Consider the following 21,319-nt stretch of genomic DNA (forward strand, 5'->3'; position numbering starts at 1 on the left):
CTGGTGCCTTGCCTTCCTTCACAGAGCCCCTAAGGTTCTGCTGGTATCCTTGTCCGCTCCAGCTTCTATAGCATTTCACTGTCTTCGTGACCAGCTCACTTGTAGCCGTAGCTGTAGGTACAGCTTTGTGCGCTTAGCGCAATGGCCTCAACTCATTGTTCAGTCTGCACGAAATATATTACCGCCAATCTAAGCGGTAGAGTAAGCGCCGTGCGTAGAAACCTTGCATTTCAATAGTGGTCTAAACCGGTGCTCTCGCACTCCTAAGCCAGATACCATCCCTCATTGTCGGAACGGTTGATCCGCAGCACTGTTAGCGCCGCCGACGGGTCTCGTCCTTTACGTAAGCGGGTAGGAGTCGGCGATCATGGCGGAGATCCCATCGACGCACAGACAGACGCAGGCGAAACCGAAACTCACAAACAGAAGGCGAGGAGACGACGTTGGCCGTCTAAACGTTCCGCTCCCTGCCACCGAAGCAACGGAGAGGGGAAGGCGACAAGCGAAACCAACAACGGAAGATAGAGGAAGCAGCGAAGAGGAAAGAAGACACACAGAACAAGTCCCGCGGAACGGGTGTAACGACGGCCGCTCGGCGCAGAGAACGAAGAGGTCGAGCGGCCTTGCCCCTTCCTTCTGCTTCCCCACCCGCCGTCTCGGCGGCGGCGGACCTTTTCCACTCGCCCCCAGTTCTCCGTTACACCGGTGCCCTCGCTTTCCTATATACCTTCCCATCACCTCAGCGCATCGCGCCCAGCACCGCGCCATTCAAATCCGGGCCGGCATCGCCGACGCGTCTCTGTCTTCTCGTGGCTAAACAAGGCGTCGGCTCGAGTGTTCGTCGCCTCCTTCTGCGCGCGTACCTTCATAGCCCACCCGAACTCACCGAAAAAACCTCGTCGCAACCGGCGGCCGCGCAGACACGCTCACGCATCGTTCCGCCTCCGCCTCTGCGAAGAGTCGCCGCAGCGCTGCATCCCGCGGTCGCGTTGTTCTTGGCGCCCGACCACAAGGCAAGCAAAGCCAAGATCCTCTGCGTTGACCCCCCGCGTGTGTGCGGGTTCGCCGTCGTAGTAGTGGTGAGGGATACAGCAGAAGACAAAGAAGCGATCTTCGCATTCGACTTGCATCGACTTACGCGAAGACGTCGTCGTACCCGAAGCGAAGTCTGACAGCCCCTCCGCGTCATTTTGCACGAGCCGTCGTCGTGCATCTTGCGTAAGTACATCGCAGCGCGGGGCCGTGCATGTGCCGGGAGTGAATTGCTCGTCGGAACTTCTCCATTGCGGACCTGTCGTCGACGTCGGGATTCTCCTTCGAACTCCCAGAGTCGCTGCGCGGCGAGTAACAAGAAGACGCACGTGATTTCCGCAGGTAAGATAAAGGCAGCATTCACCGGTCATCTAATTCAGCTTGTCACGCTTATTCTGAGCTTGTGCTTTTGCTCTTCGCTATGGTATAGACAGAGCATAAAACCGTTCCCCATAAGGTCAGTTGCTATAGAGGTAGATTTCGGTAGCTAGATGTCATCATAGCGCGAATATTTTGAGTTTTGAAGTGCTTTCGACTATCTGCAAGTAATTTACGGAGGCGACTTCGAAATGAACAGCTCTATACAACCAACACCTGTACTCACCGTACACCCCTCGGCATCGTGGTTTCCCTACTGGGTCGACTGTCCGCAGCTGAGGCACACAAACTATGGCTCTTGGAACAGGAACGGCGCGGAGATGACTATGATTCGATTCTCGGTGTGCTTAATTTTTTATTCTGTGAAGTGGTAACCGGAGACACCCCTTTTTTTAGAACTATGCGAGAGCTTGGCTGAAGTTTCAGTGACACTGTTTCATTTCGTTCTTTACACCGAGGTGAGACATCAATCAGTTTCGCAAAATATCACACTGGACCATACGTCCACCAAAGTGAGCGCCGTTACTTGCACCGAAAGGTCAGCAAAGGCATTGTCAGTGCTAAGACGGCGTTTCTGCAACGCCCGCATGAGCATATCTTGCCCGAAAGTAACAACGAAATACCCCTGTCAGTTAATTTTGCATTTCCAGAGCGCATGCCCTTCGTAAAGGAGGGTGTTTCTGTTTTAGGTGCCGTCGAGCAGCTATCTTAGTGATCCAACGATTTGTGGACACCCCGGCTTGCAATAAGATACATAACATACCTTGATTACATGACTAATGAGATATGGCACATTAGCCCACTATCGACTGGTTCACTTACCGAAAGGACGAGCGCATTCTTGGTTTGTAAAATCGCAGCCTTAATTTGCAGAATGCGCGCTGCTAACGAATAAAGTCAACTTGGCGACGAAGACCGAGAGCCGTGATTTACAACCCATTATCATTTACACAGCGCCCTATAGTGCTCTGTAGCCAACTTCATGGTTCCGGCCACATTTCTATGCACACCGCAACCATCACTGCGAAAAAAGGAGTGTAATTTTGCGCGCCTGCCCAGCTCGAGAATAGAAACACTACCAAACTATGCGGAGAAAACTTCAATAAGGTAAGGACACCTCTGAGTACATATAGGATACATTATCAAGAGAGATTTCTGTTTTGCAAACCAATACAGAAAGGCGATGCCCCAAGTAATGACCAGCAGCATATATCTCTGAAGAAAACTATCCTTATTGTGTATCCCACCAGGCATTCAACTGCAGAGACGTTTTATGGAGTGTGACGGAAATGTTCGAAACATTTTTGACATACGCTACAGCAGCGGACGATGGTAGCTGGTACCTTAAGACATAAAGAGCGCAGTACGGATTAGAAAAAGACATAAGTGTGTTGGTTATTTCCTAGCGGAAAGCAATAGCGGGAAATGCACTAGTGTGGTGCTTGCTATGCTGGAGAGCGCATAACCAACTGTTTTTTAGGACAGCATTTGAAGATAAATGAAACCCAGTCCGTTAGTCTATGATGCGGTGGCCCCGGACGTCGCAATAGCGGTGTGATTGGAAATCGGTGGGGCTGTATTTGCTGTGCGGCGAACGCAGGTTGCCTGATGGTGATCATGAACATCGCGCATGTGCACTAAAAGACGGGACAATATGTATCTGTACTGGATACCGTTATAACCGGTTCCATTACGGTGGAATGCGAAGATGTTCGCTTTTATGACCATCGAGTGAAAAATTTATCTCACCGCCCCGTATATGTGCACTAATATGCCACGCCGCGATGGCACGCCACACACGCTCTCACTATCCGTGGAAACGTTCATGTAGTTTCGTACTTTCGGTGAATCATAGGCCCCTACAGAGAAGCTGTCCATGGGATATAGGCAAGAAAAAAAATTTCACTGCACTTGAGCGAGTAGGAAAAATCGATACTCACTTTATTTCGAACCAAGACTTGGACATAGCTGAAATGATCACTTTTAATCTCTCCCTCCGGTGTTGTCGTGGAGCGCTTATCACATTCAGAGGAAACCTGCTGAGTCATCTCAGCAATCAGTGCAAAGCAACCACGAGTGGAGGAGGCTGCAACTCTTGTTGTCGATTTCAATTTATAGGGTCATCCGGCAATTTCTCAGCTTTTAACGTAGTCAGAATTAGCAGCTGCGTGAATTGTTCTTTCCATCAGTCATTATTTTAATTGCCATCATTTATTACGTTTTATGCCCTCAATAGTTTCATGCAAGCTTATTTTAAGTAGAGCGGCGTAAGTGCCTCAGCATATCACAATCAAAAAATACTTGTGTCCTTCTTGCGACTAATACGAGTGTCACCTAGATAAGCACGTGGTGGCACCTTCTCGAATGCTCTCATTGGACTGTGGCGAGCGTCACAGTGAACAGCATTTTTTTTTAATGTGTGATTACTAGTTTTGTCTACAATGACTAAAGCTTAATTTCGAATGCACCCTGATGACGTCATTTTCTTCTTTTTCCGAGCTCTTGCCGCTTCTAGCTTTTTTTTTTTTTTTTTTGCAACGCAACCTAGAGTGACCCACCCGCCCATTCCGGCGTAGCACCCGCGTAGGATGTGTCTCATACATCCGCTAGCACTGTCCACTTCATCTGACTCGCGCATAGTCAGCGCATAAATTGCGAGCTCTGCGCTGTCCTCCTACACAAAGCTCCTCTCTGTGGGCCGCCCGTCTCTGTCAACAACAGCGCCTTGCCCGCGTTGCGACACTGCTTTTGTCGACTCTCTCTCCTTACTCGGTTTCACGCGCGACTCGCTTGAGGGGAGCAATTTTCATCGCCGGCATCCGCCTGTAAGTTTTCCTCGTGCCTCTCGGTAGCACGCCTCTTCATTACGCGTGCGTATACTGCCGACAATGAGACCATTTACCTGTCCCTTTTTACAGTTCCTTCCTTCACTTACCTCGGCGCAATTTGTTTTGACGCCCAAATGTCAAGGACCAACCGTGGCAGGATAATCGTGAATAATTTTCTTCTGTTTCCTGTTAATTGCACCTGCAAATCTCATATCGACTCTAGCAGGGCTTAGGAATCTGGGAAATCGAGAGGTTTTAAAGTTATACCAGCACAGAGAAAATGCAGCGCTTACTACAGAGTCGACCCAAAGTGTGCCACTGTTTTGTTTTTCAATTGATTTCCTCTATCCACATTGTTAATGACATCCCCACAAAGACGTGCGCTGAATTTTCTTTTCTTTAAGTTACGCAAACCTCACTCAATAAATACTGCAGAAGGCGCTGAAGTTGTCCCTTGGTATTTTTAGAAAATGTTTATTTGATGAGAATATTTATTTATTTAGTTAGTTATTTATTTACCCTCAGGGCCGTCAGGCAGTACATATGGGAGTGGAAATTACATGCAATTACAAATTACAAAAACAGCAGGTAATAAATTAAACTTAGTTACAGGCGCATATTTATATAAGATCAATAAAGCCATTACGAAATGCAGCAGTATTAGCAATTTCAGCAATATCATGGGTGTATCGAAGTCATGCACGTCGAATGCCAGGGGGCAAAAGGGGCCCAGCTTTATTGAGCAGCGCGTATTTATACCCAGAGTAGGGCGAGGGGGCAGGCGCAGCTCTTCGGTTCATAACGCTTATCAGTTGCCCGTTTCAGCCGGCCTGGCGCACGCTGCCCGTCGCACATACGATACAATGGGGAAGGTGACTCCAGCTGACACAAGTTCTAGGTATGAATGAATTGTGAAAACATCTTGTGCGACAAGGAGGCATTCAAACTTTTTGGCGATGATCAATGCCTGCTGAAATATACGATGGTCTTTTTGATAACTTATCTTTAAGATAAGGATTATGATAAATTTTGGGAAAATTGCATAATGAAGCTATTGACCTGCGATGAGAAAGAAGCGGGAGGGAAAGGTTAGCTTTCATGGCAGTTACACTACTAGCGCGATTATAGCTGGCGATTATGAAACGACAAGCACGATTTTGAACAGATTCTATGTAAGAAATGAGAGGGTTCCACACCCAAACCCATGCAGCATGTTGCACTTTAGAGCGGAACATTGCTTTGTAAAGCAATAATTTTAATAAACTTTTCACGAAAAATTTCTGCGAAGGTAGCCAAGGATGCGGTTGGCGCCATTTATAATGTAGTCAACATGGGTTTTCCAAGAAAGGTTAGAGAGACATGAACTGCCAGATATATATAAGATGACGCAGTTTAAAGAGTGGTGCGAAAAACGTAGTAGGTAGACTGTGTAGTAGATAGATGAGATATGGCAAATGCTTGCATTTAGTAATGTTTAGCTTCGTAATCCCCAGACTGCGCCAATCCAGCACCTTGTTAATATCTGTCTAAAGAGCAGATACGTCGTTACCATCATTAGTTTCACGGTAAATAACACAGACATCTGCAAACAAACAAATGGAAGACGATACAGTAGTAGTTAAGTCGTTTATATAAATGAGAAAAAGGAGGTATTCAAGAGCGGACCCTTGGCACACATCAGAGCAAAGAGGCGAAGAATCTAAATTGACATTATTGGCTGTTAAGAACTGACTTCGGTTTGAAAGCAAATAATACAACCATGCAGGTAATGTGGAATCGATGTTAAGGCTTTTTAGTTTTAAGAAAAAGAAGCTCCTGAGAAACCTTGTCAAATGCTTTAGAAAAATTCACGAATAAGCAATCATCCTGGGAATCGCGATCGAGAATGCAATGCAAGCCATTTGTGAAACATGTGAGTTTCGTTTAGCATGAAAAGGATTTACGGAAGCCATGCAGGGCGTTGTAAGGTAAAGAAGAATAAAATTGCTAATCAGTTTAAGACAGTAACATCGCCCATCCAGTCTACTGCACAGCAAAAGATATTCTCATGACATATTCTAAGATGAGTGTAGCGGAAGTTTATTTCATTCTTGGGCCTTAGCAAGAGAGACCTACGTTAGTTTGTGTTACAATCGTTTTTGCGTGACTAACACCATAGCGTTAATGAGCTAGAGTCGCAAAAAATTCGTCGTCGGCGTCGGCGTCGTTCACCGTGAGCGAAAAATCCTCAAATGTTCCCCAGAGAAAAAACCTAGAAGGCAGGCGGAACACTTAGGTCGCGTGACGTTGTAAAGTCGTAACAAACTGCCAAACCGGCTTGTTAACAAACTGCGCAGCGGGGCAGGCGGCAGCAAATGATTGGTCGCGATAGGATGCTCTGGAAAAGCAACATGAATCTCACAAGCCTCACCAGTGGCAGCACCTGCCAACGCGGGGCTCTGCCGCATCGCTTAACCGCTGCACCACCGCACCAGAAGTGGTATGGGGGCTCTAAGGGTTCTATGAATATTAACTGCATAATGAGCAATTTCGAATTTGTGGGCAACAACCGATTACGCTGCAATTTTTTCGATGACATTCGGCAACAATGATCAGCAGCGATTGTCTTCTTCGGAAACGTTTCACGTCAAACGCTGGTAATAACATGCAGTAAGCAATGTCAGCGGCGGCACAGATAAGACTAAGTTTCAAACAGTTCATTTGTTTGTTTTAGTTTAGCAAGGGACAGTCCTCAGTCTTCATATTAAACGGATATATATATATATATATATATATATATATATATATATATATATATATATATATATATATATATATATATATATATATATATTATCATTTAGGCTACACACGGGCCTCAAGCATCAGCAACGGGTCCCTACCGAGAGCACAATATTTGACGGCGAGCGCAAAACGCATGCGATCGAATCCGGCAGAAACCGAGCGAGGTGAGCGGCACAGACAGAATGATGAACCCCAAAGATAAGAGAAACTAAGAAGCTTGAAATTTGCAATTTCATCGCATAGCTCGGGATCGAAAAATTGGGACTGGCAGTTGTACTTTTTATCTAATACCACTCGGCCTCCAAACCAGCTGCGGTTGCAAGCAAGCAGTCTGCCTAAAAGGCTCAGTAAGCTCACCATTGGTAACATTTGTTATCATCCACCTCTAACATTGGCTGTGCGCCTTTCCATTTCTCCTCCACCAACCCGCGGTCGTTCAGAACACACTAGCCCCCTAAAGCTAGATGGGTAGAAAAAAGAGGATGTTGACTCATTTCGTGTTGGCATCTGGCAGAGGTCAGGCTCCTCCATCGCTCCTCGTGGGCATCTGGAGGCATTGTTCGCAATGTGACCCCTGTGCCAACGCATCACGAGTGGAAGCAATTTTCGTGCTTGCTCGGCCCGCCATTTGGAGTTCACGGTACAGCAAGCGGCAGCCATTATCGCAATGGATCCCCTCTTGATAAGTCACCATGACCCAGGTGTGGCCATCTCATTGCTGAGTGACGCAGGAGAACACCGCCATCTGTGCATGGCGATTTCGCAACATCCCGGACACACTTCTCGAGAGGTCGCTGGTCACATTCTATACGTGCACATGCACAATGGGACATAAAACGAACCGGAACGTCAATGTGGAGCGCTTGAGTGTCGTCAGACAGACGCACGCGTGCTTTGGCCATGACTAACTAATTACGGGATCATTACTTTTAAGCCTCGGTTTACTGCCTCAGGAAAAAGAGAATTCGCTCAGTTTCCATTTCTGATAACAATCTGCAGGTGATATGGTTTTTGAATGATGATCCCAGAGGCGCCCAGCATATCGCATGCACCGTCTTCCACAAGCCCAAAACGGAAGGGTGAAAAACTGGATCTTTCTGCTTTCCTCAGAGTCTTAACGGTTTGAGCACTTTTGAGGCGACGTTTTCCGAACCACACAGATGCAGCATTTTCTGCATCATCTGCAAGAGTGACCTTCGGTGTGAGGGATGTGACAAGTCTGGTTCACTTGTATTTAGCTATAATGCATTCAAGTGTGGCAATAATGGGGCTGGTTAGTGGGAATTCGTGTTTGCAAGCCAGCGTGAAGTCATAGAGGCGGATAAGATGCGCGAATAGGGGAGAGCGCTGTGTGCGCGCATCTCTCATTCATTTAGCTTTGCAAGCTGGTTTGCTAACATTGGAAATTCTACCCCGCGGAGCACAGTCCACGAGATCCTTCTAGATGCACCGACTTGTCAGATTGAGAGCCTGTGAACCTTGCACATGGAAAATTTTAGACAATGCGTGCTTAGCGATTTCTGCCGCGCGTGGAACGATTTAAGTACCTCGAGGTTCAGCCTACTTCCCTCTTCCTTATGCTGCTACGCAAGGCGTCAATTTGTTCTCGTTTTTGCTGAGACTAGCGACAAAGAAGTGAGCTTTTGGCGGGGAAACCTTTCCCACCTTTCTCCGTAAGTACACGGACACCATATATCTCCGTCGAAAATTACAGGTTTGGTCCCGCAATGCGACAAAAAAAAACTTCTGTGGTCCTTTCATAACCCCAGCATTTCCTGTAACATCCCTTGGTTTCTCTTGAAGCAACAGAGCCAGTTTGCTGTGCCGACAAGCGCCTGTGTCACAATGCAGAAAACATTGCTTTACTGCAAGAATTTCTGCCGTTATGAAAATTAATCTCTTGAAATACTAGAAGAATATTTCTTATGACAATCGAAAATTTTCTTTTGTGCTTTTCGCCTGTGGCGTGCAGGCGGTAAGACTAAGGCTGACGTAACACCGTCAATCTTACAACGAAGCAGGCGAGCATTAAAGCTCGTATGTCCAATTGTGAGGTCGTTGAAGGAAGCTGAACCGTAAAAGTATGCATGCGCTACATTTGTTATGTGAGAGATGGCGCTGCGGAACGCTGTGGATTAATTTCGATACCTCCAGTTGTTTACCGAGCACTGGCATCGTAGACCACATGTACGAGTGTTTCTGCACTTCATCTTCATCGAAAAACGTGCCCCGCTGCTGGGATTCGATTCCGTGACCTTGGGCCCAGCAGCCTGATGCCACAGCCAATAAACTACCGCGGCGGGTTATGTACACCTCCCGTCAACAGTTTTCGGGCCACAGCAATCACTTGTAATAGAGTGGATGTCTTTCAATGCTCGATGTAGCGAAGAATTCAAGGTACACAAGTCAAGCAGCAAGCTTTTCTACCGCGAGAAGGAATCTGCTTGTAGCATTTCAAGGCCATCTGGGCTGCAATGGTGCCATGATGGCTCCATTATGCGGCTCAAGCGAAAAGGCTTTGGCCTGAAGACTTCTGACCAAGACTCTAGAAGCAAGAACACGTCCATTCAGTAATATCTGCCTGGACTGCACACGAACATGGGTGGCAATAATAAAAACACAAGCTGCCTGCAGCTCCTCCCGCTGGCATGTTTCTCGAAAAAGATTCTATTACACCTCTGTGCAGGACTTTGTTTTTGTTTGAATACCTACTATTTCCTATCGAAGTTGTTTTTCATTCAAGACATTTCTTCTTCCCGTCTCGCCAACACTCTTTCACAGCTTGTATCAGCGAGAGTTTTCGCCATGTCTCAGCCACTAAGCTACAGTGCTTAGTGGACGGAGCCATGCAACCAGACATGCTGGAAATATTGCTTGTAGAGACGCGTTTCCAACCAACGCAAACTTGAATTCACACAATGCTCCAACAGAACAACGAAGCAACAGTCCCTCATGGCGTTTTCCAGAAAGTTTCAAACATCCGCCTTTGAGAGTGCAACAGATACTTTCATTACAATGCGGTCGACCAGAACGATGCGCTAACTGAGATGTTCCGGACCAGCAAGACACGTAGCGAAAGGTACCACCGTTACTTTCGAAAACCGAGGGCGCGCTTTCCATACGGATACGGGGCAGCTGCGTACAAAAATGATTGGAGGTTCCAGCCACTTTTCGCTGACGCTAGTATTTTTGCATCGCCACAAGGACAGTTTCCCTCAGATACTGATGGAGGCTTGTGTCAGCAAAAAAAGAAGCAAGGAATATGTGAGCCAGCCATCTGTAACGCTTTTTAAAGTGAGGTGAAATGTTTCAACATCATGCTAACCGCGTAGGCAGTCTTAACACAGGTGTTTATTGTCTGCTAAATATGTGCTTTTTTATTGGGTTCAGTGTATATTTTACGTGGCCTTTACAACAAAATTTAGTTTAGTCAGCGCTCGTACTTTTTACGTTCTTCTATTTATCTACGTCTTTTGCGAACCAGTGTTTTTTTATACTGTCCGTGACCCCGTGTACCCCCGAAACCGTAAAACCAAATCAACGCACCGCATATAGATTATATTCGCTTCTCGGTCCCTCACAAAACAAAGCAGCTAGATCTACACTAGGTAGAGAGGTCGCCACCTAACCCTGGTGCAAAACCACGCGGTTGTTGGCATTCGAGAAGGCTTGCGACTGGCTCTTACCTTGGCTAATGTAATGTCCGCTAGCAGCGGGAGGAAGTCGGTGAGAAACCACACTTTCACTTGGTTCCACATTCGCTTAGGCTAGCTGTATAGCTTGCAAAACGCTGCGACGTCTGTTTGATGTTGAACGCACACACGAAACAGGACATCGAACAAAATCACACTTTCAAACGCAAGGCGGGAGCTTCTCGCTTCAGTGCTGTCTGTGTGCTCACGATGCGTGTTTAAATAAAAAATAAATTTCGCCTACTATATCAGTATATATGAGAATCTTCGCTATAAAGCCTGGCGATATGAGGAGGGGGAGAGAGGGGGTACAGAAACAAGTGACAAGAAAGGGGCACACACGAATAGACAAAGTGTGTGAGGCCTATAGGAGCATTATAATCCTTGATGCACTGTACCCGAACCCGTGCAGAGAGTCCCAGGCCGATTTTCTTTTAATGCGATACCAGCAAAGGTCCTGTTCGGCGGATAACCAGGCGTCCGCGTGACTGGGGAAAACCTGATCAGTCGAGAGGATAGTGACGGAGAAAAGTAGCTTCGCTGAAAAAAAAAAAAAAAAGCCGTCAAGCGGAATCGAACTGTTATCCCTCGGATTGGCAGATGGGAACGCCAACCCTGCACCCCAGAGGAACGTTCTTTCAGTAAGATATAGAGAGTCCATGTGCGAGCAGCTCACATCACGCAGTAGGCGAACCAGATTACAGGAACACTCAGTTTATTAGGGTCACTAATTGGCACTACCAGTTAATATCAACGATCATGTGTAACAAAGCAATATGTTATGGCAATGGGGGTGTCGATTCCTGCGAAAGGGTGCGCCAGAGGACCCCAAAGCGACCGTAGGGACCCTCTAACGCTAAAGCGTCAAATTCTTAAGCTTTACTTAAGTGTCCCTCAAATTTTTTCCATGGACCAGCTTGCGAAAACCACTTAAGAATACGGCTAGAGCGCACGCTGCATGTAAACCGGGGATGGGCCCATCCAGCGGGTTGTTGGCTAAATGGTGTCACGATTCACAAATGCGCGCAGGCTTTGCAGATGACCCCACGGGGCGCTTCTTCAGGAGTCGTGTCGTACCAAGTGCACACGTACGGGACGTTCTCAGAACGTAGCCAATGCGCGCACCTTAATCTGAAAAGGTGTAAGCGGTCGCACGTACGTCCACCGGTCTACAAAAGCAGGTTCCGTACTGAATGTTTTCACAGAAGCTATGCTTTCGGTTCTTTTTAGTACTGTGAAGGAAAATGTAAAGCGTAACTGTGCAATGCTCTTGGTACATCTTAAAACTTCGGCAACTTTCGCATCGTAGAGAGCTCATTTGAGGACAACTCATGTTTACTGAAAAAATAAAACTTGAAGGGACACTTAAGCTCCGCCTTCGGTATATGTCTTGATAGCGTTAACGAGTCCCTTAAACAGCCTCGGGTTCTCTTTGCGGACCACTTTGCAGACATGGGCACTGTTCCTTCTTTCGCCATCACATAGCTCTTAAACTACCATTGCGTGTACAACACCATAGCATTACAGATTCCTCCCGCGCAAGCACTTCTCTGTCGCCTAGGTTCTGTCTACGTGCTCATGTATGCGGGATTGGTCAGTCTCTACTTTGCACTCATACATCGCGCGGGGTCCTCATACCACTCCTAGCGCAGTCGTGCAACGGTTAAGCTATGCGCCAATCACCCGGCAGGTGGCTGTGTCAAACAAAGTCACCGGTGGGACTTGTGAGACCCATGTTGCTCTCCCCGAGCAACTTCTCGCGACCAGTCTTCAATTAAAGGACGATACACACCAAATTTTATTGCGCGTTTTCTTCTTTAAAATGATGCTTTAGACATTAGAATGCATGAATCGCCGTGTGATTTTCGCCTACAACCGATAAATAATTTATAATTGAACTTCTTCTTTCATATTATTTCGGCTTTGGTTTCATCAACCGAACGATGGCTTTAACGTGTAGTTGAGGCTTAGGTCACGTGACGGAAGAAAAAATGGCAATAGAAAGGCTGATACATAGTTTTAATTCACTACAGCACTTAAAATAGACTGTTTTAGTACCTATAATTACAACGAACGACGCATCAGCAGTAATATTGCGATTTTTTATGCATCAACATCAACTACACATCACAGCCATTGTTCGGTTGTTGAAACCGAAAAAATATCGAGAATAAACTGAATTATAAATCATTCAGCAGACGTAGGCGAATACCACGGAGTGCTCCGTCTATACCAATGTCTAGCGCCTAGTTTTAAAGAACCAAACACGGAAGCAAAAATTTGGCGCTATAGTCCTTTAATTTAACTGCCACCTGTCATGATGGGCAGTTTGCTCGTAATCCGGTGGGCTGGTTTCCTCCTGCCACGGTCAGCAGGTTGCGGCGATGTCACAAGGTTACGTGACCTAGATGGCAGGTCAGCCTCTGGATTTCCCACTTACAACGCTGACAACGACGGCAACGACGACACCGACAACACTGGATTTTCTGCAGTGCAGGAGTGTTAAGGCTACCACATTAACAAACATTTTTTATTTTTTAGAGATGCGCGTAAAGGCGCTTTCTGATTTCTGACTGCCGTACATACTTCCTGCCCACTCTAATCGTTGCACTACTTAATTAATCAAATTAAAAAGCGATTTAATAAGTTTTAACTACCGATTTAGAGGCAATATTGAATTTTCAAAATTAAAGCAACCCAATAACCACTTTACAAAACTACGGAGAATATTTACTACATTCGATTCGGAGCGAAAGCAGGGATTTCTGCTGCGCAGAAGACGACGGTGAGCAGGCAGTGCCGCGGGACAGAGCAGATGGAAATTGAAGACGACGCCCTCCAATGCACAGAACGAGAGTGTGGTGCAGTTTATGCTAATATTAATTTTATTTATTTGTTTTTCTCTTTGTATTCATTTTTCTGATTATCATACAGTTCATTTATTATTATTATTTTTTTCTGTCTCTCTTTCAGTCAATACGAAATTGAACCATTCCATAAGTTGCATTCCAATTTGCACATAAAGCCGTCGTCCCATCTTCGATCTCCCATCTAACAGGACCCCTTTCGTTGCGTCGTCCAATCTGTCTGCCTATACCCTATTAATACTCCTTTTCCTCTAAAACTGCTAATTATTCCAACAGTTCACCACCTTTGTCTCGGCCACTCCCCCGTAGTGGGTATGTGCCATTCTACTTGAGGCCAACCAACCAACCAACTCGTGGCGAGTTGGCTGCGGCGATAGCCTAGCTTTTTTTTCTTTGTGGTCTCGCTGAGCGGCCCTTAAAGGAGACCTGTTCGCGCAGCCACGGGTTCGACTCCCAGTCATGGACATTGATTCAATTTCTTTTTCTCTTTTTCATGGTTTGAGCTCTGACTCAGCTGAAGGTCAAATTTAAGCTGTCCACGATTGAAGGCCGAGGTCCCGTAGCCAAGCTTTCGCTTCAAAAATTGTCGTAAGTGCTACGGCCTGGAGTATTTTGGATCTGTGGGCAGCCCTGACCTGCAACGAATATTAAAAAGCGGGTTAGTGACGCTAGTCCCTCCGCGCCATTAGAAAATGTCACCTGCTGGCCTGTTGCTCGGGCGCGAATGCTGTGACAATCAGGACTTCCCTCCATTCTGGCCCATAATGTGTTCCTTTGTTTGCTGCTATTGACAAACGTTATATACGTGGTGCGGTGCAGCCATATGGCTGAGAATGCAATAGAGCATGCTTCGCGACAATTCCTGGCGCCCCACTATGAAAAAAGTGAAGGCTGCATTGAATCCAGGTTAGCGGAGCATTATTTACCATTTTACGCAGTCAGTCCGGTGTGGGGGTCTGCAGACTTCAGATGTATACGAAACCCTTTCAACCCTAATTTCCACCTGGCACCCGGGGCCCATGGACCCCTGTGCAACGCCACTGAGCACACGAAGAAACATATATGTGTAAACATCGCTACATTAACCCGCCGCGGTGGCTCAGTGGTTACGGCGCTCGGCTGCTGACCCAAAAGACGCGGGTTCGATCCCGGCCGCGGCGGCTGAATTTCCTGAAGGCGAAATTCTAGAGGCCCGTGTGCTGTGCGATGTCAGTGCACGTTAAAAAACCCCAGGTGGTCGAAATTTCCGGAGCCCTTCACTACGGCGTCTCTCATAGCCTCAGTCGCTTTGGGACGTTAAACCGCAATAAACCAAACCTAAACATTGCTACAAAAACCTGAACAGGCATTGAAAGTGCTGTTTTCCTCTTTTCACAGAAATAAATTGTATTTTATTGTGTGTTTCAAGATAACATAAGGATCAGTGAGTCCAGCCTTCTGTATGGGAAGTTTGTCTTCTGTCTATATGTAGCGATGCTAAAATTCTCGCTTCCACTCTACTTGAGACGAAATACGGACGCTGTCTCCGTCACTCGGCCAAAGTGCGTACTTTCCGTACGTTTTTTCGAAAAGCACACATGCCCCGTGTTTGCGACGGAGGTAGTCACCGCATACTTACGGATGTTTTTACAGTGTGGGCCTCGACGATCGTGTACAAGTACCTATACCATCGAGGGCGACGGATTCCCTATGCAAGGGATTAAGGGCGTGCTCTTTGCCGTTTCAGGCATTTTTTTTTAAGTACGCTTTGTGTGCGATATAATTGTGCTGAAATATAGAAGAACCCAAAAAAAAATGAGGGCACCGCGATCCAAGACATAGCAGAACTCCTGCTTATTACCATTCTAAGCACACACAGCGGCTGCTAATCTTGCAGTTTTCATCTAAATCTCTACGCAAGCGCAGCTGCATCTCACTGGAAGAGGCAGATTTTCTCCTTCCAGACTGCTGCTGTTCTTGCTCTTTGTTTTCTGAACAATTCTTGCACAGGCGTCACTGTCGCACTGATGCGACAGGAGGACATGGTGTATTGACTCTGTGCACGAAAGATAAGACTATCGCTGTTTGGAAAGAAAACATATCTCACAGAGAAAAAAAGAATAAGCAGCGAAAAAGCAAGGATCTAAGGCCAGAAAGTGTTTTCCCTCTGGGGCCTTGAACTGGATAAGCGGCAGAGAAGTGCAGAGAGTATGTGATTACTCCTCCCCGCAGGCCTGGTTGGCTTTCTGAAGAAAGTTTCTGTGGTAATCCGCGGACGCCCAACCAATTAGAAATAATGTCCGACTTTCACAAAATTACAAGCACCAGTTCTCACCGTTTTGAGAGGCGTACAGTCGTGAGCAGCCTTGTCTAGAGCGCTCGGGCGGTGCACTTCCTTGCAAACAAATCCAGATTTTGTGGCAGCCTCTAGGGTCCAGCTGCAACGCTTGCACGGAAGTAGCGCCAGATAGCCTCGTAAACAAAGCAGGCACGAAAACTTTGCCCTGTAATGAGGGGCTACTCTCTAATTTCGGTTTTTGTTACCAAGTGCGCACTGCTCAAGCGCTCTAGACAAGGCTGCTCACCACTGTACAGCAAGAACTTAATGGGCTCTGCGCTTAACAGCGAAGACATAGCGCTCACAGTGTGGTACAATTCTAACCTTCGCTCAACGTTACCCTTCGCCATATTTGAATTGTTTCATTTTTTTTTTCACTTTAAGCAAGATATGTTTTCGACGCAAACCGAGGTCGAATCTTGAGCGCTCCGCCTTTCGCCCGATTGCAAGCGACTCATGCGTTTGCATCTCGTCGGATCTTGAACAAAGCTTAGCACTCATTGAAATATTTTTTTTTAAATTCAAATGCACAGATGGACCACCTGTTGCAAATGTTGAACAGCTGCCTCAGTGGCTCAGTGGTTATGGTGCTCGGCTGCTGACCCGAAAGACGCGTGTTCGATCCCGGCCGCGGCGGTTGAATTTCGATGGAGGCGAAATTATAGAGGCCCGTGTGCTGTGCGATGTCAGTGCACGTTAAATAACCCCAGGTGGTCGAAATTTCCGGAGCCCTTCACTACGGCGCCTCTCATAGCCTGAGTCGCTTTAGGACGTTAAACCCCATAAACCAAACCAAACCAAATGTTGAAGAAATTAATTTTCCCGATTGCCTCAACACTCGCAAGGTCCACGCTGTTTACACATACAGTGGGGCTTACCCCAAGTGCACCTGAAAAGGTAATGGGTTTGGCTGCAGAGAAAATCAGCAAGATGGTGAACTGGAAATTGCTCATGTCTGGCAGAAGCGCAAGAGGGCGGCTAAGGACGGGAAGGAATGCAATCCGAGAGAACAGCAGGTGATGGCACTCACTGCTGGAACAGCGGACTCAGGAGGCTGGAGCTTTCTTTTGCAGCAACGACATTTGCAGCAGTTAATCATTTCTGTAAGCCGGGGTATAGTACTCGTCTTGCATAATCGTCAAGCTATTATGCCGCGAACTCGACGCGAACTTCTGTCGTGTGGCGGGTGAGAGTCTAAATCTAAGTGGCTGTCTTCTATCCTGTCGTCTCGCTACCTGGAGCGCAATGTCAAAACAAGCATTCGTAGGATCAATGATCGAGTTGGCTCAGAATTTCGCACAGCGCATTCTGCGAGCTCGAAAGCAGACGAACACGAATGCGAAGCAGTCATCAAAGCGGAAGCGCCGATCGCCACGTCTTACGAATTACGAAGCAGCTGTTAGTAACGACGCTGGAACGACACGATTGCGCGCCCTTACGTTAAGCGAGAGGCCGGGCAGTAAGTTATGAGGCCGGGCGCGGGGCAGTAAGTTATGAGATATTCGATTTCTCGATGCCTGTGTGCGTAGAAATATCACACACACACTTGGCGGGTAAGGAGCCAGTAGCAAAAAGCCGTTGAATCGATCTCAGAACGCTCCCTGACAGCTCAACCTTCGTCGCAGAGGCTGTATGGCAAGGCAGCGAGCTTGCGTCCCACAGCATTAAATGTCAAGCAGCACGCCCCACGCGTTGTTGACAACATGTCCCATAGCAACACTTCTTCCGAGAAGTCGGGCAGGTGCGTACGGTATGAAATACTTGCCGGAGAGGTAGCGGCATGAGTTACGTCACATGGTTACTAAGATTCTAATGGCCACATTCCGGAGCTCCGCGAGGTTCTGCTGCTCCAACGCGCGATGTAATGTGTTCAATAATATAAAAAAAAAATCAGGTAAAGAATTTGTCGATGATTTGCAGTGTTAGCACCGCGCAGAAGTTCGCTAAGTTTCACTTCACAGATACTTTTAGTTGTTTTTTTTTAACGGCGGCAAGTGCAGCATGTGGTAGACACTCGGTTGTGTCGTATGAGATTACAAGTTTCCGGCGATGAGGTGGCCGCAACTCGCACAAGAGAGGATGATTTGGGGGACAGTAGGAAAAGTCTTTGTCCTTCATAACGTAGCTTTGCTGATGATGATTATTGTGATTACTCATTCCTACTTATCTGCTGCCCCAGGTATATAGGATCATTCCTGCCACGTATCGATCATAATAGTTTGCAAAGAGAGTCCTCTTTTACGAAAAATTCGACCATTCCACCTGTTGAATTTTTCATGATGACCGCTTTGCCTAGTGGAAGTGGATACACTTTTGCAGAGAAGTGAATGGCTTTCTTTGTGATTTGCGCAGGGCATGCTTTCCGCCCATTTCTGTCCAGTAATGCTTAACGGACCCGTTTCTGCGTATAGCAAGTGTTACGGGCCCAGGCATACGCCCGCATTCCGCACGCGTAACGCCGCTGTCGCAGCCCGTGGATGAAAGAGTACACTGTTGAGGGCGAAGACCTTGGCTCTTGATTGGAATGTTCCAAGTTATTACCACGCTGCCGAATAATCGAGACTACTGGCACAGCGCATGACTTAAAGGCCATGCGTCATTAGATTTTACGTGGGATACTCACGGAAAGTAGTAGCAGGCCACCGCGGTGGCTCAGTGGTTATAGCGCTCGGCTGCTGACCCGAAAGACGTGGCCAGGGTTCGATCCGGGCCGCGGCGGTCGAATTTCTGTAGAGGCGAAATTCTAGAGGCCCGTGCACTGTTGCGACGTTAAACCGCTTTGGGACGTTAAACCCCCATAAACTATATACCATGGAAAGTACTAGCATACAAGGACGTCTCATAACTCAGCTGTAGTCTTCGGCTACATGGCGCCTACTCATGTGAGTGAATATTCGAAGACTGATAACGTCGTATTAGGTGCTGCAGTACGCGTGCGTAGAAATACACTTGATGTTTATTAACTGGAAACGTGCACACGGACGAAGCGAAATTAGCACCTCGCAATTTGAACAAGTTTTCATACCAATTTAAACATAAAAAAGCGTACAAAAGCTGAAATACAAAGCAGACAAACTTATTGAACTGGAAAGAAATAAACCAAGTAAAGATGACGTTTTTCAAAGCGTACCAAAACCAACTGTTTCGCGTATGTCGTTTTACTTGCATACATAACGATCTGAAAATAATTATTATGAAGTCGCACTTCAAAAAATACTGGCCTACACATCGCGACAGCAATGATTTGACAAGAGCATCGTTTCCTGCAAATGACCTTTTGCCTTGCGGCGGTCGAATTTCTTTGGAGGAGAAATTCTAGAGACCCGTGTACTGTGCGATGTCAGTGCGCGTTAAAGAACCCCAGGTGGTCGAAATTTCCGGAGCCCTCCACTACGGCGTCTCTCATAGCCTTAGTCGCTTTGGGACGTTAAGCCCCATAAACCAAACCAAACCTTTATGTGCACTGTTTTAATGCGCGTGCTCCGATCTCTTTCTTTCCTCATTTCTTTCTTTTTTATTTATTTACTCTTTCTTCCTTTAACTCTCTTCGTTTTATACTATTCGCTTCCTTTTTCGTCGTCTCTGTACCATTTTTCCACTTGTAGGCTGGCCAACAGAATGTGCATCCGACAAACCTCCTGGGCTCTGATTGTGAGGTGCAGTTATGTCACATCACTGACGACAATAGAGCTCAGCGAAGTCTTTTCTTATTAGGTTCATCACATTTTGCTGGCTTGTAGGCAGCATTCTAAACTTTCAGCCTCCTCTTTGCCCCTAGTCGAAACAGCCGTCTATTTCGATGTCCGATGTTTTCCACCAAGTACACCGATGAGCGCTGCAGTTTTCTAAAATAGATTCACGGGAATAGTGCAAGAGCTACACAGGACGATCAGATTGCCGAACTGCCGAACGACTATGCCTCTGCTAAAATCATTGTATCAAAGGAGATTCCAAGGAAACATTTAAAGGCCACTTACGCTGAGGCGTAACGCGTATGACCGCTCAACTGTGGGTATCGCCAGCTCGTAAAATAATCTTTAAGTAAGCGTCGGTAGAAGCGTTAACAGAAACGCTATGCCTGTTGAGATTCACCCCAGCTTTCGAACAAAGACGGCGCTGCGTTAGCTTATCCTCTTGAGACGCGGAATATTAACTGCGTCTTAATTTTTTTAACCTCTCAGATAAGATCATTTCGGTTCTTAAACATGTCTGAATGATCTTTTGCTGCGTTTCTATCTTTTGGCTGTGCTTTCAACAATGTCTAATCCGGAATAAATTCTGAAACTTCCGAAGCACACGGGAAGATTAGAGCCACCCTCTTCGCTGAAATGGGTGCTTACGTGTGGTGGTCGCATTGATGCCAGTGCATATCCCTGGCTGACATGCGCGTGATTGCGTTGACTTTTTGACAGGCACCGCAGGACACGCTCGTACCGATTCCCACCGTTTTGTGGACTTCTTATGAAGACGGAAATGACTTTGGCTATGCAGCACAGGCTCTAAAAGCAGGGGAGAGAGAACTTTTCGTGCCATTAAACTTCTTTCCGTGGCTTCCGCTTTTTCTATTCCTTTGTTCAAGACATGGTACAAATTTTCCATTGCTGGGTCTCGGGAGCATATTAAGGGGCGTTGACTAGTTGAATGTGTGATTTTATTGGGCGCCGCCTATCAGTCAAAGCGTTGTATGCTTTATGGCAGAAGCTACAGCGCTATGCTTTCTTACGACTCGATAATACGCGCGAGCGTATTGGACATTCGCGGCGCGTGCTTTTGCGTGCACCATCCTACAAGTCGGAATCAGAATACCGCCAGGCCTTCGCGCGACATTCTAGACCGCTTTCTTTTTCGAAGCTTAACAGCATGAAGAGGAATATTTCGCCTTTCGGACCATTTATACGAATGCACTAACATTGTTTAAGGTTTCGAAAATTGTAACACTGGCCGTTGCTTCATTTGCTTTTTAGACTGTTTTCTCAGTTTATGGTCCGCTTGATCCTTTGTTTAATAGATTTACCTGCCGCCATCGCTGAGTGGCTTTGATGTTCGGCTGCTGATCCGAAGGTCGCGGATTCGATCCCGACCACAAAGGTAGTATTTCGATGGCGGCGAACTAGAAAAACGCTAGAGTATAGCGGGATGTGATTGATCGTTGAAACCCCCCCCCCCCCCCCGCCCCCCGTGGTCTGTACAAATTCGGAACCCTCCACTTCTCGCTGTGGGACGTTAAACCCGCAGTATGCATTTCATTTAATAGTGTTCTGGCTCAATGCTCTGTCGTCATGGTTCGGGTTAACTCAATGTAGGTAGATCATGAGAATAAGGCTGTGCGAAACGCGAGTGCTTCAGTTTACTGCTCACTGTCACCATTATTTAATAACTCTGACAGTGAGCGCGACAAGCGTATATGCTGTGAAAATGGCT

At 46.8% G+C, this 21,319-nt stretch overlaps 1 protein-coding gene across 1 annotated transcript in view; it reads left to right on the top strand.

Annotated features, from left to right (window-relative positions):
* The first annotated feature begins 647 nt into the window (after positions 1–647).
* The window catches only part of LOC149360202 (uncharacterized), a 73,600-nt gene continuing 52,928 nt past the window's right edge, over positions 648–21,319 (top strand). The window contains exon 1 of the mRNA XM_089572207.1: positions 648–1,374. The gene's annotated coding sequence lies outside the window, so the exon portion shown is untranslated. The remainder of the gene's footprint in view (positions 1,375–21,319) is intronic.

The sequence above is a fragment of the Amblyomma mixtum genome, chromosome 2, assembly GCF_055824585.1.
Source record: "Amblyomma mixtum isolate Tamu chromosome 2, ASM5582458v1, whole genome shotgun sequence".
In the NCBI taxonomy this organism is placed as follows: domain Eukaryota; kingdom Metazoa; phylum Arthropoda; class Arachnida; order Ixodida; family Ixodidae; genus Amblyomma; species Amblyomma mixtum.